The sequence below is a fragment of the Myxine glutinosa genome, chromosome 1, assembly GCF_964187855.1.
Source record: "Myxine glutinosa chromosome 1, kmMyxGlut1.1, whole genome shotgun sequence".
NCBI classification, from domain to species: Eukaryota; Metazoa; Chordata; class Myxini; order Myxiniformes; family Myxinidae; genus Myxine; species Myxine glutinosa.
In genome coordinates, this window is record NC_136261.1 from 43,485,427 (window position 1) to 43,499,490 (window position 14,064).

Consider the following 14,064-nt stretch of genomic DNA (forward strand, 5'->3'; position numbering starts at 1 on the left):
TTCCAGCGAAAAAAGGAAGTTTCGTCCCATCATTGTGTAGTACTTGTACTTCCTTGGCCATTTCCTCCAGGCCAGTCTTCGAGAGGTCATCAACGATGTGAATTGGCTCTCCAATGAGAACCCTTCGTGCTCATGACATGATTTCTACTTTGTGCCAGTAGGAAAAAAAATTCCCGAGGACATGGTGAGGTCTCTCCCCTTTCCACCCTCTCGATACCGCACGTTCGACACCCACTGTAACGCCGAAATTGTTATGGAGAATTCCCTCGGCAATTCCGATGCAATCATCAGCTTGATTCCCATAAACCGAAAGTTGTTACATCTTGAGAATATCTCTGCCTTATTTATTTCTTCACAATCTGAAGTGAATCTTGGATCGTGTGCTCCTTTTTTCAATTTATCAATTTCTTTCTCCATGTCCTTCATCCTTTATTCTAGCTTTTGGTTTTTCAGCTCTAACTGTGAGACTCGGAGACTTTCATATTCCACAGCCCTGCTAAATTCGCCTTCAACCCTCTTAATATTGTCTTGATCCAGCTGTCCGTTAACACGGCACACTGAACTGAACGGATGGACCAAACTGGCTATTATGCCCTGGACACGTCAGTTATTGGATTGGCAGCCTTACGGGAGTGTGGGAATGTGAGGAGAGACACAAGGCTCCTTAGCTCCTTTAAAAAAATGGGGTTTAATTTCGAAACGACAAACCAGAGAAGATTGACCCGATGGAGGTATGACGTCGGAATGAGGGGGGAGGAGAGAAAAATGGGAAACATGTAACAAGTAATCAATGAATAACTTTATACAATGAGGTAAAAACAACTTTAAAGAAATCTACGGTTCCTCACGCCAGATTCAATCACAGATGGGAACAGGGAAACAAAAGGTGGGTGGGCTTTAGGCTGCTGTTGAAACAAAGGAACGAGCAGTCTCAAACAGGTAGGCAACGAAGCAGCAGGCAGACAAAACGGGGAGCAGGGCGAAAGCAGGACACGAGCAGGCAGCAGACAAGCACTTCTCCTTAGGTGAGGCAAATATTTCCGCTCCCTCTTTGGCACGAAGCCAATTCTCCTCAAAATACTCTTCTCAGTGCACACTTTTTCCACCCTCTCCTTAGAACACACCGAACCCCAGATGCACTGGCTTCTCCCTGTGCTTTCCGGGCAACACTCCACCCTCAGAGGCGTTTATGGCTTCGCCCTACTCGGGGAAACCTACCTCCTCCCTTCCTTTTCCAAAGCCATAATCCCCACCGAGGGGATTACATCAGAGACTTTACACCGTTTCCTCACTTTAAGCCTGAGATATTGTTACGTTTGTGGGAATAGGAGATAAAATACCTTAGTGAAGTCAGGAATGTATCGTTTAGAATGCACCGTATGCCGCGAAGAAGAATAATCTCTGTATTAAGTAGGCCGTCTATGCGGGTAAGAGTGTTTGCATGTCACCATAAGGAGGGTGGTTTTGTGCTTGCTAAATAGGGCTTATGGTTAATAATCCCCAATGTGTAACGCCTCCTGTAATTTTCCCTTTGTTCTTATAAAATTCACTCGGCCAGCCATGCAATCGGCACATTGCCACAACCACACCGACAAGCCTGCCAGAAACCTAGCACATTATTTGTCAATCGGCAGGTAAACCCTGACATCATCCGAACATTCACGAACAGAGATTAGACTCTGCCCCCTCTCCCCCCCCCCCCAACCCCCCGACGACTCGCGATGGGGAGGCCATGCCTTGACCTTCGTCATTGGGCGTGAAGCAAGGCCATGAAGCCCCGTCCTGAAGACAACGATTGGTCGTGGCCATGGAATGATGTAATGGGATGTCAGGATTCGTCATTTGCCGTCAGAGAGCTGGAAGGTTCGAGAAGAGGAAGAATCCATTATCTCTATCTCTGGTCCTGGCGTGCACCACAAACGTTCACTTCTCTTTTGACTCTCCTTGGTCCTGGCAATCGGATCGGGCAGTTGCTTTTGTTATTTGTCCCTGGATTGGCTGTTCCTGGCTCGTGTGCGATCGTGGAGAGGAGGAGGAAGAAGCGGATTGGCTCTCTCTCTTGTGCTGGCTCTCGGATCGAAGGGGAGAGTCGGAGACATTTGGCTGCAAGCTGCTGGCTCAGTGTGCGGGCGCGCTTTACCTGCGCCATTGTTTGGGCACTTCGACACGCGGTTACTCGGATTCGATGACCACCGAGCTCCTCAAAGTCCTCGTTGAGATGCAAAGCTGAGTACCAGCCAACTTAAAACATTTATTTTCTTTCATTATTTCCCTTGTTTGTATTTGAGTCTGAGTGGAGACGTCTCAATATCGTAATTTTGTTTTACTTTACTTTTCGTTTTTATTACCTCCACCACCAAAGGTGGATGGAGGTGAAGTTTTCACCCCTGTCTGTTTGTTTGTTTGTTTGTTTGTTTGTTTTTTGTGAACAAAATATCCAGGTACTAGAATTTTTAAGTGATTCTTCACCATTGGGAGAAAAGGCCAAACAATGATACATAGCAGGATATCTCAAAAAGTTGTGGATGGATTTGGACGAATCTTTGTGTACAGGTTATGTGTGTGACACAGAAGAATCGATTCAATTTTTGTGAAGATCTGGATCCAGATCCGGCCTATCAGTGGGATACAAAACATAAACTGTTCAGTCTGGCGGAGGTTTGCACTCTACCGAGTGCCCTTCTAATTGTAGTTTTCAAAATGTGATTTCCACTTGCAAATTATTACAATGTCACCAACTTTAAACTTTGCGTTTCTCGAGTTATTCCCTTTTAGATATTCTAATTTTGTAGATGTTTTGATGTTTTTGATTTTGTTGAGAAATGAACTGAATTATTATAATCTACTGCAATATCTTGAATAAAAGATACTCATTTTTGATAACCGAATTAAGTAAGTTTTTTTTATAAAGTCTTTCTTTCACAGCCATAGGTTGAATTCGTCAATTTACAAATATTGCAGGGACAGGAACAAAAAAAAGAAAAATGGCTCAAACATAAAATGGTAAATAAATAAGATAAAATTTCCGTCAAACAAAAAAAAAAAACCACCAATATCTAACAAAGCACAATCGGCGTCAAACTTATCAACACAAGGACCTCATCCAATTCTTATACAAAATGGAGGTTAAAAAGGGGATGGGGCTGCACTCGTAGCGGTTGGTTCGACATCTAATAGTAGAAAACATGTCAGAGATCCTTAAGTTATTGTTCCGAGGTGGGAGGGGGTGGGGGGGGGGTTGCCGTTCTCTGTGTATGTTTGATTTCAAAAGTACATTACCAAAATTGAGGGAGAGCTGTTCCAGCCTCTCAGAAAGACCAGGAATATTAAGTACCTGACAAATGTCTCCATAAGATTTGGTTTCATAAAAGTCACTGGAGAGAATTATACAAATCGCTTTCCGTTGCAATTTCTCCAAACATTACTTCTGTGCTTTCGTTGAGCCACAAAACCATGCGGGTGACGCATATTCCCAGTGGGTTTAATCAAACGGATTGTGTTAAACTGTTAGGCATCCATATGCAAGAAAACCTGAAATGGGACACTCAAGTTCAGGCCATGTGTAAATCCTTCCTATCCTGAAATCCTGAAAACGAGGCACCTCATACTTGGAGTGTGAAGCTTCAGGATAACCGGAAACAGTCATTTATCATGGCTAAGAAAGCAACCGGACCAATTTTTGTGCCTTGAGGAACCCCAGCATTGGTTATTTCCCACATGGAAACTTCCCCTTTGTACCGTTCAGCCTTGACCTCTATTATATTTTTAAAAACTACAAATCCTAGATGGTCTAACACCAAGATGAATGAATTTATCAACAACAATCTGGTGACTTACACGATCAAATGCTTTAGAGAAGTCAGTAGCTACCAGGACGGAAGAATTTTGGAGTTTATCAGTTCCCTTTAAAATATCATCCAGTATTTTAACTCAACAATTATCTGGTTGCTGTCAAAGTCAAAGATGACTGCATCATCTGAGAAATCAAGGTCGGAGATCTTGACATTCCAAAAGGATGCACCACCGCTAGATCTCTCCAATATTCTCCCCAGGATCCAGTCCATACAAGTGCTGAAAAGTGTAGGGGCCAGTACACACCCCTGATGAACTCCAGTAACATCTGCAAATAAGTCAGAGATGGAACCACCACACCTCACAGCACTCTCAGTAGGCTATAGTTCAGAAAACAGATCGATCAGCTTTGGTGGCACCCCGCAAAGACTAAGGGTCCTCCAGAGGGCATCCCGATTGAATGAATCAAACACTTTACAGAGATCATCATTGGCTGCAACTCCCACCTGTGTTCGGCGAGGACCCGAAGAGCAAGTGTATGGTAAATTATTGATCTATTTGGTGTAAAGCTAGACTGCTCTGGGTGGTGGTGTTCAAACAGTTGATGGCAAACCCTATCAATAATTATCTGACCAAGGACCTTGCCCGGCACTGATAGCAGCTGTGCCGCTGATGCAGTGTTCCCTGTTTCCAGTAAGTTGGTACTCATTTTGCCGACCCCGGAAAGAACCCACCTGGTGGGCCTTTGGGGTGTTTATGGGTTTTTGGGGTCTTTAAGGGTCTTCGGGGTCTTTAGAGTCTTCGTGGTCTTTTGGCCTTTTGGGTCTTTTAGGGTCTTTGGAGTATTTTGGGTATTGAACCCACCTGGCTGAGTGAATTGAACCTCGGCTGAGTGAACCCACCTGGTGTTAATGAAAGAACATGGCAGGGGCTCAAACTCAGGACCCTAATATCTCAAGCCAGCCACCTTAACCGTTAAGCCAACACCAGGCTTACCCTTCGGTAGTTGTTGCATTCTTGGCGATCACCCTTCTCTTTCCATAGACCTAGAGGGACAAACAAGGCCCCTCTTCCAGTCAGTTGGGCTGATGCCTGTGCTCCAAACAGAGCACAGAACTTGCATGCAACAACACGAGTGCAGCATTCCCACCAAACTTGAGAATTTCAGCACGGATACAATAAATCCCAAGAGCTTTGCCCCCTTTCAACCTGTTCACCTCAGCTTATGCTTCCACAAATGAAGTTGATTGGAGGGTCAGAAATCAGGGTACAACTGACATACAACTCCTGACATACAACTCAACAAATAGTGGTTAGCACAACAGCAACTCAGCCTGGTACAGCCGGCCAAAGTAACCGGTCTAGCGAGCCTTCATCTCAAACTCCCCTGTCAAGAGCCAACCACCATCTGCTCTACCTGCAGTACACATAGAAGCAGGCATGGAGGAACGGAATGCACAGATTCCTCTCAGCAGGACGAGAATCACTTTACCACAGGTGATGCTCTGCCCTTACAGATTCCTCACACATAGGCCTCTTTGTCCGCCCTCAGCGAATGTACAGTTTTTAGCCTCAGCTCAGTTCTGCCATTAAGCTTGGCCCTGCAACTCTCGTCAATGGTATCCAATGCCCCTTTGGAGACAAAGTTCTTCTTCGCTTGATGGTGGGTTCCAAGACACCCACCAGCAACATCAAAGATGATAGTCTTGAAATCGCTCTACAACTCTTCAGGATCACCAGAAACACCCAGATGCCCGAAACCCCCACTCAACCAGTCGCAAACTCCGAAGCTACCCTTTAATCCTTGAGCTTTCCAACATCCAGCCGAGGCTTGGATGGCACCATTCTCCTGGATTTGAGCCACAGCTTCAGAGTTGCTCCAACAAGCCTGTGGTCATTGTTGAGGAACTGAGCAATCTGGTCGGCCCTGCAGTTCGGGAGCAACCTCCAGCGACCATCGACAAGGACATGGACAATCGTTGCCACATCAACAGCGATGGAATACTAAAGTCCAGTGATGTGGCTGTGGTCACTGAAACCATGAACCAGCCACCAGAAGACTACGACATCTTGCAAAGTCATGGAACTTAGTGCTATTCTGGTTCACCGATCAACCACAGACTCGAGTGCGGCATAGAATGTCTCCTTCTCAGGGAGATCACTCACCTCAGTCAGAGCATATACAGAGACCACGGAAATGACACCCAGAGACTAACGATTCCTCCGTCTCATAATACAATCGTTGACTGGTGTTACCTTGATTATCATAGGAGACAGCTTGTTGGACACAGCTACAGCAACTCTCTAGGTATGGTAACCATCAGACTAGACCAGTAGTAGAAATGACCACCCAACATGACCTCACCAAGATGAGTGATCAATCTCTTTTGGAGTGAGGACATTCCAGACACCCATCTAAAGGGACCGCCTCAGGTTAACCTGAGGAAGCTGCCATCTGGTGGAGGACACTTCAGCACCATCACCAACCGACCCAGGGTTGCGCCGTGGTTTTTCCTCAAATCAAAGAATTGGGTTCCCCTGGAGAGATATGTATCCTTTAAAGGTAATAGGTTGACGCTTCACACTTTGTTATATATCGCTGTGAGCACTCAAAAGTGAAGCTCAGGACAATACATATACCTGGAGGCATATGTTGAGGTACTGGTTATTATAACCCCATCCCTGACCTTTACACTCAAACCAAACCTAAACACTCACATTCAAGTTAATATCCCAAACACCATAAATCATTTTTACAGGTGCTTTTTTTGAAAACAGTTCAATATGTTTCTTTTTTAGCTCACCTGGAACGTAGTTCCGGGGAGGATATGCGGTGTCTTCTGTCAGTCCATACACATTAGAAATTTTTTTCTCTGAAACCGCTGATGGGATTGTGACCAAACTTGGTATGTTGCAACTCAAGTTGTTCACGACATTAAAAAAAAATCGGGCCCTGATGGGTCTACTCTGGGTGAGGGAGGAGTGGGGGGTGTTACAGATTCGTCACTTCCGTTGTTGTGGTTCTCATCCACTGTAAACATTTTTGGTTGCATGTACTATTATTGTTATCGTTTAAGTGAATAAGAGATTACTGTTTTCAAAAGGTAAAAAAGTTAGTGTTTTAAAAGAAACTGGAAACTGGATCGGGAACCGGACGACGAAGAGGAAGAAGAGGAAGAGGAAAAAGGAGGCGGAGCGAGTGAGATCAGAGAATAAGCCGAGCGGCGTTGAGGTTTTGAGCAAACGCTGGCGAACGAGGGTCACAAGTGAACTTTGGGGTTTCCTGGGAAAGGGATTCCTGCGACAGGGTTGTTATCGCTGTGACAGTTAAACCTGCGTGACAGGTTTTGCGGTTGATTCCGAAGAGAATCATTGGAATGCCGTTACGTCTCGAGAATGGACCGTTGGCCATTTTGCCTCGCGCCTGATTTCGGATCGCTCCAGGCTTTTCCCCTCGCTTCAACCATTTCACCGCATCCAGACGTAACCTGGTGTGTGTGTGTAACGTGGATTTTCAGTGGGAATTTGCGGTTCATCGATTGGGAGCCATTGAACGTCCATACCCGAAGGTGTGTTTTCCCAGTCGCCTCTTGAGGACACTTTTGCCTATATTTGGCGGTGTGACTGTCAACCGAGCGGGATTCTGGTCTCGATACAACATCATTATGACGATCGCTTCAACATCGACTTTGGCTTGATGCCGGGATAGAGACATTGGGAATGTTATTTTCGCTCACTTGGAGCACAGTGAGTTATATTGTACAAAACTGATGGTACCATCATAGGAATGATATATTGGTTGTACAATTGATTAATATTGTTATTGTACTGTTATTCTTGTGTGACCTTAATACAATACTTGTTTGTTGGTAACAATTGGTGTGGTTTCACCATTGATCTTTGACACACAGAATAACACATCTTTCTGCCGTGACTTCTCTCGAGGCTCGGAGGTACACCGTGACAAGGGTTTGGGGAGGAGCATGTAACAGAAATTGGGGGCTCATCTGGGATAAAATTCCCTAACACTCGTCCGGGATAGAATTCCCTACCATTCCCAAAATTCCCAAATTTGGAATTTTCTAACATTCCCAAATTTTTCAAAAAATTTGATTTTTTTTTGTGTGAAGGTTAACAGGTGCTAACTGATAGTCACCATGGTGTTTGACACAGAAAAGTTTGCGGCATCCCCTAATGAGGCACAGTTCCAGGCGTTAAAAAGATCGGAACTCATGATATTGGCCAAATATTTTAACTTGGAGGTCCGAGTTAGTATGAAGAAAGCAGAGATGCAGACATTGGTGGTAGAGTCTCTAGTGGGACAAGGAACATGGGAAGAGGTGGCCTTGGATTGGTTACCCGAGGAAAAAGGAAATGTGGAGCTCCGAAAAATGGAGATGCAACTGCAGAGCCAGGAAAGGTTAAAAGAGTTGGAATGGAAAGCCGAGGAAAGAAGAGCAAAGGAAAGAGCAGGACAGGAACTAGAACTCGAGGAGAGAAGAGCAGAGGAAAGGAGAGCTGAAGAAAAAAGAAGAGCAGAGGAAAGAGCAGAGGAAAGGAGAGCCGAAAGGGAGTTAAAGGAACGGGACATGGAGTATCAGAAGGAACTTAAACTCAAGGAGCTGGAAGCTGGAATTACTGGGAGAACGGAGAGAAGTAGTATCCAAGCCGGCTAGTTCGACAACGAGTGAGAACTCTTGGGATGTTGGTAGGCATGTGAGGCTGGTTCCACCCTTCAATGAAAAGGTGGTAGCCAAGTTTTTTTTACATTTTGAGAAGGTGGCTCAAATGCTAAATTGGCCTGTGGGGTCCTAGACTATGTTAGTGCAAAGTGTTCTGGTGGGTAAAGCTCAAGATATATTTTCGGCTTTACCGATTGACCAATGTGCAGATTATGAGATAGTGAAGAAAGCCATTCTCAAAGCCTATGAATTGGTGACTGAAGCTTTCCGGCAAAAATTCAGGAATGCCAGGAAGAGGGAAAGTGAGACCCATGTGGAGTTTGCCAGAATGAAGGAAACCATGTTTGATAGGTGGTGTGATTCGAAGGACTTGGGAAAGACTTCAAACTGTTACGACAATTGATCTTGGTGGAGGAATTCAAACAGTGTGTCCACGTGGACATTAAAGTACATCTGGATGAAAATAAAGTACCAGAGTTGTATGAGGCAGCAACCGTGGCAGATGATTATGCCTTGACACACAGGATGGGGTTCCACAAACCTAACTTCCCGCCTAGAGTTAGCCAGGGGAGTTATGGTAAATCAGGTTCAGAGAACAGATTTTCATGGAGGCGGCCTCGAGAGGACTATGGGGACAAATCTGATACCGCGACTTTTAGGGATCAGAAGACTGCAGTTCCAAGACATACCTATCTTCCGGGGGGACCGAGGCAAACCACGAGTTTTTCCTCCAGGCCTACTTGCGCTTTTTGCAAGAAACCTTGTCATTTGATGTCCCAATGTTACGCCCTGAAAAGGAAAAATCAGGAGCGGAGTCAGACTAGTACAACTCCGAATGCATTGGCCAATGCGAGAAATCGTACTTGGAGGACAGTGCCTTGTGAAGGTTCCCATGCCAAAGTTACGGCATCACAGAACGACCTTGTTCAAGAGGGTTACAAACCTTTTATTTCAGAGGGGTTTGTGTCACTGGATGGAGACTTGACTAACCAGAGACCTGTTAGGGTATTGAGGGACACAGGAGCACATCAATCTTTGATGCTTGAGGGCATTTTGCCATTGTCAGAGAAGACGGCAACTGGTGTTCGTGTTCTTTTACATGGGGTTGGTGGCTATGTTAAAGCTCCACTTCATGTCATCCATTTGAAGTCTGATTTGGTGTCAGGACCGGTCACCATAGGTTTACAAGCCACTCTTCCTGTAGAGGGAATCACTTTTATTATCGGGAATGATTTGGCCGGTGGTCGAGTTTCTGGTAATCCGATGTTGGTTGAAAAGCCCAGTATGGAAAATAACACCGCACAGTGAGAGCAGAAGATTCCGGGTATCTTTCCATCCTGTGCAGTGACTCGTGCTATGGGTAGGAAGTGCTCTGAAGAGAAGGAGAAGGAAGGCGATGTGGATTTGGGTTCCTTAGAGGTATTGGAGGAAAATTCTGAAAGAGGTAATAGGAAAGGGAGTGACATCAAGGAACTTAAGGAAAAGGTGGCATCTGGAACCAAAGAGGAAATGGACTGTCCATCGGAGACATCTGGGAACGAGGTTGAACAAACGGTGAAAGTCCGAAAGAGACTTGTTGAAGAACAACACGGAGATTCGGAGCTCCGGAGTTTGATTGATAAAGCCGTTACAGAGGAAGAGGCTGTGAAGATACCTGTTGGTTACTTCATGAAAGGGGAAATACTCATGAGAAAATGGAGACCATCGGATGCGCCAGCAAACGATGAGTGGAAGGTTCATTACCAAATTGTGGTGCCACCGCCGTACCGGAAGGAGATATTGAATTTGGAACATGAGACACCTTTGGCCGGACACATTGGAGTGAACAAGACATGTGACAGAATATTGGTACATTTTTTCTGGCCAGGATTGCGACGTGATGTGGCGGAGTTCTGTAAATCTTGCCATTCTTGCCAGCTGGTTGGAAATCCTCATCAGAAAGTCCCATCCGCACCTTTAAAACCAATTCCAGCTTTTGAAGAGCCATTCAGCCGAGTCATTATTGACTGTGTAGGCCCTTTACCTAAAACTAAGGCTGGACATCAGTATTTGCTGACCATCATGTGCGCTTCCACAAGGTTCCCAGAGGCATTGCGTCTTAGAAAAATTACTGCGGCAGTTATTGCGAAGGCCTTGATTACATTTTTCACTTTGGCTGGCCGACCTAAGGTCATCCAGTCTGATCAGGGTTCCAATTTCATGTCAACACTTTTTCAGCAAGTGGTATACCTGTTGGGAGTGGAGCAAGTAAGACAAAGTACATACCATCCCGAGAGCCAAGGGGCCTTGGAAAGGTTTCACCAGACATTGAAGAATATGATCAGAACGTATTGTTTTGAATGTGACAAGGATTGGGATGAAGGAATACCCTTATTGTTGTTTGCTACGCGGGAATCCGTTCAGGAGTCATTGGGATTCAGTCCTTTTGAACTTGTGTTTGGACACGCAGTGCGAGGACCATTGAAATTAGTGAAAGAACAGTGGCTACAGGTGAAAAAAAAAAAAGTCACAGTCAACAGTGGTGGAGTATGTGTCAACGGTTAGGCACAGATTGGCAAAGGCTTGTGAAGTTGCAAGAAGAAACTTGAAAGTGACACAGGATAAAATGAAAGTGAGACATGACAAGAGATCTCGGATAAGGAATTTCAGTCCTGAGGACCGAGTGTTAGTGTTGCTTCCTGTTCCAGGTCAGCCACTACAGGCTAGGTATTTTGGTCCCTATGCAATCGAAAGGAGGGTTAATGAAACAGATTACGTGGTGACAACTCCCGACCGACAGAAAAAGCGGCCGCTGTGTCATGTCAACCGACTGAAGAAATATTATGAGAGGAAGCCTGTGTGGAAAAATGGTTCCTGTCTCACCTGTCTCACCTGAAGTCGGGGTGCAAGAGAATCCAGAGGTTGAGGCCGGTGTGAAGTTTGATAACTTTGATGACCAGGCTTGTCCCAAATTGACGAACACAGAAGTGTTGAGTCATTTAGATGAGAAATTAGGTCATTTGACGAGGGAACAACAAGGACAACTATCCAGCCTAATTTTTGAGTTTGCACATTTGTTCACAGATGTACCTGGTCGTACTGACCTGGTATATCATGATATTGAGGTGGGGGAAGCCACTCCTGTTAAGCAACACCCCTCTCGGATGAACCCTGTGAAGATGGAGTATCTTCGGAAGGAGGTTCAGTATATATTGGAAAATGACATCATCGAACCAAGCAGCAGTGAATGGAGCTCACCATGTGTGTTGGTTCCAAAACCTGATGGCAGTTTTCGCTGTTGTACGGATTTAAAACGGGTTAATGCAGTGACCAAGACCGACTCATATCCCCTCCCGAGGATTGATGACTGTATTGATAGAATAGGCCCAGCTAAATTTGTAACTAAGTTTGACTTGCTGAAATTGTATTGGCAGATTCCTCTTCCTGATAGAGCCAAGGAAATCTCGGCTTTAGTCACACCAAATGGGTTGTATCAGTACAAGGTTCTTCCCTTTGGATTGAAAAACTGGCCTGCTACATTTCAACGGCTGATGAATAAGCTCATTGCAGACCTTGAGGGGGTGGAGGCTAATCTGGATGATGTCATCATACACACTATGACCATGGAAGATCATATTAAACAAATTCATGCATTTTTCAAGAAACTGACCAAGGCAGGGTTGACCATCAACTTATCTAAGAGTGAGTTTGTAAAGGCACAGGTGGTGTTCCTAGGCCATGTAGTAGGTCAGGGTCAGGTGCAACCGGTGACAGCCAAGATCGAAGCCATTGATCGCTTCCAAGTTCCAAAAGGGAAGAAGGAGCTTATGAGATTCTTGGGTATGGCTGGTTGGTATCGGCGGTTCTGCAGGATCTTTTCTGATGTGGTAGCCCCTTTAACGAATTTGTTGAGGAAAGAGACAAAGTTTGTTTGGGATGACAAATGTCAAGCTGCCTTTGCCCACGTCAAAGCGATATTAATGAGCTCTCCTGTCCTAGCAGCCCCGGATTTTCAAGAACCATGCAAGTTGGCCATTGATGCAAGTGATGTGGGGGCTGTGGCAGTTCTATTACAGGAAGATGAGGATGGAGTGGATCACCCGGTGTGCTACTGTTCCAAAAAGTTTAACAAACACCAGGCAAATTATGCCACCGTGGAAAAAGAGACCCTTGCTCTCCTGCTAGCGCTTCAGCATTATGAGGTGTATCTAGGAACTACTACCTTTCCTATAAAAGTCTTCACTGATCACAACCCCTTCACCTTCATTCAAAAAATGAAAAATAAAAATCAGAGGTTGATGAGATGGAGTTTGGCTTGGCAGGAGTTCAACTTGGAAATTGAGCATGTAAAGGTCAGGGACAATGTCGTTGCTGATGCTTTATCCAGAGTGAACTAACTTTGGAAATTCCTGTAGGTTGTTTGGAAGTTTTGTTGCTTTATTTTGGGGAATAATTATTGTTGCTCACGTGAATTGATCATTTGGGTGTGAGTTTTACTTTTGTTTGTTAAAAGAGTTTTTGCTTGCAAAGAAAGTTTTTCACTATGTTGCAACTTTCTTTCTTGAGGGGGGGGAGTGTTACGGATTTGTCACTTCCGTTGTTGTGGTTCTCATCCACTGTAAACATTTTTGGTTGCATGTAGTATCATTGTTATCGTTTAAGTGAATAAGAGATTACTGTTTTCAAAAGGTAAAAAAAGTTATTGTTTTAAAAGAAACCGGAAAGCAAATGAACCGGACGATGAAGAGGAAGAAGAGGAAGAGGAAAAAGGAGGCGGAGCGAGTGAGGTCGGAAAAGAAGCCGAGCGGCGTTGAGGTTTTGAGCAAACCCTGGTGAACGAGGGTCACAAGTGAACTTTGGGGTTTCCTGGGAAAGGGATTCCTGCGACAGAGTTGTTATCGCTGTGACAGTTAAACCTGCATGACAGGTTTTGCAGTTGATTCCGAAGAGAATCATTAGAATGCCATTACGTCTCGAGAACAGACCGGTGGCCATTTTGCCTCACGCCTGATTTCGGATCACTCCAGGCTTTTCACCTTGCTTCAAACATTTCACCGCATCCAGACGTAACCTGGTGTGTGTGTGACGTGGATTTTGAGTGGGAATTTGTGGTTCATCGAATGGGAGCCGTTGAACGTCCATACCCAAAGGTGTGTTTTCCCAGTCGCCTCTTGAGGACACTTTTGCCTATCTTTGGCAATGTGACTGTCAACCGAGCGGGATTCTGGTCTCGATACAACGTCGTTGTGACGATCGCTTCAACATCGGCTTTGGCTTGATGCCGGGATCGAGACATTGGGAATGTTATTTTCGCTCACTTGGAGCACAGTGAGTTATATTGTACAAAACTGATGGTGCCATCATAGGAATGATATATTGGTTGTACAATTGATTAATATTGTTATGGTACTGTTATTCTTGTGTGACCTTTATACAATACTTGTTTGTTGGTACCAATTGGTGTGGTTTCACCATTGATCTTTGACACAGAATAACACATCGTTCTGCCGTGACTCCTCTCGGGGCTGGGAGGAGTGGGAGGTACACTGTGACCGGGGTTTGGGAAGGAGCACGTAACAGGGGTGGGAGGGGGGAAGTATGGGCTGCCCCT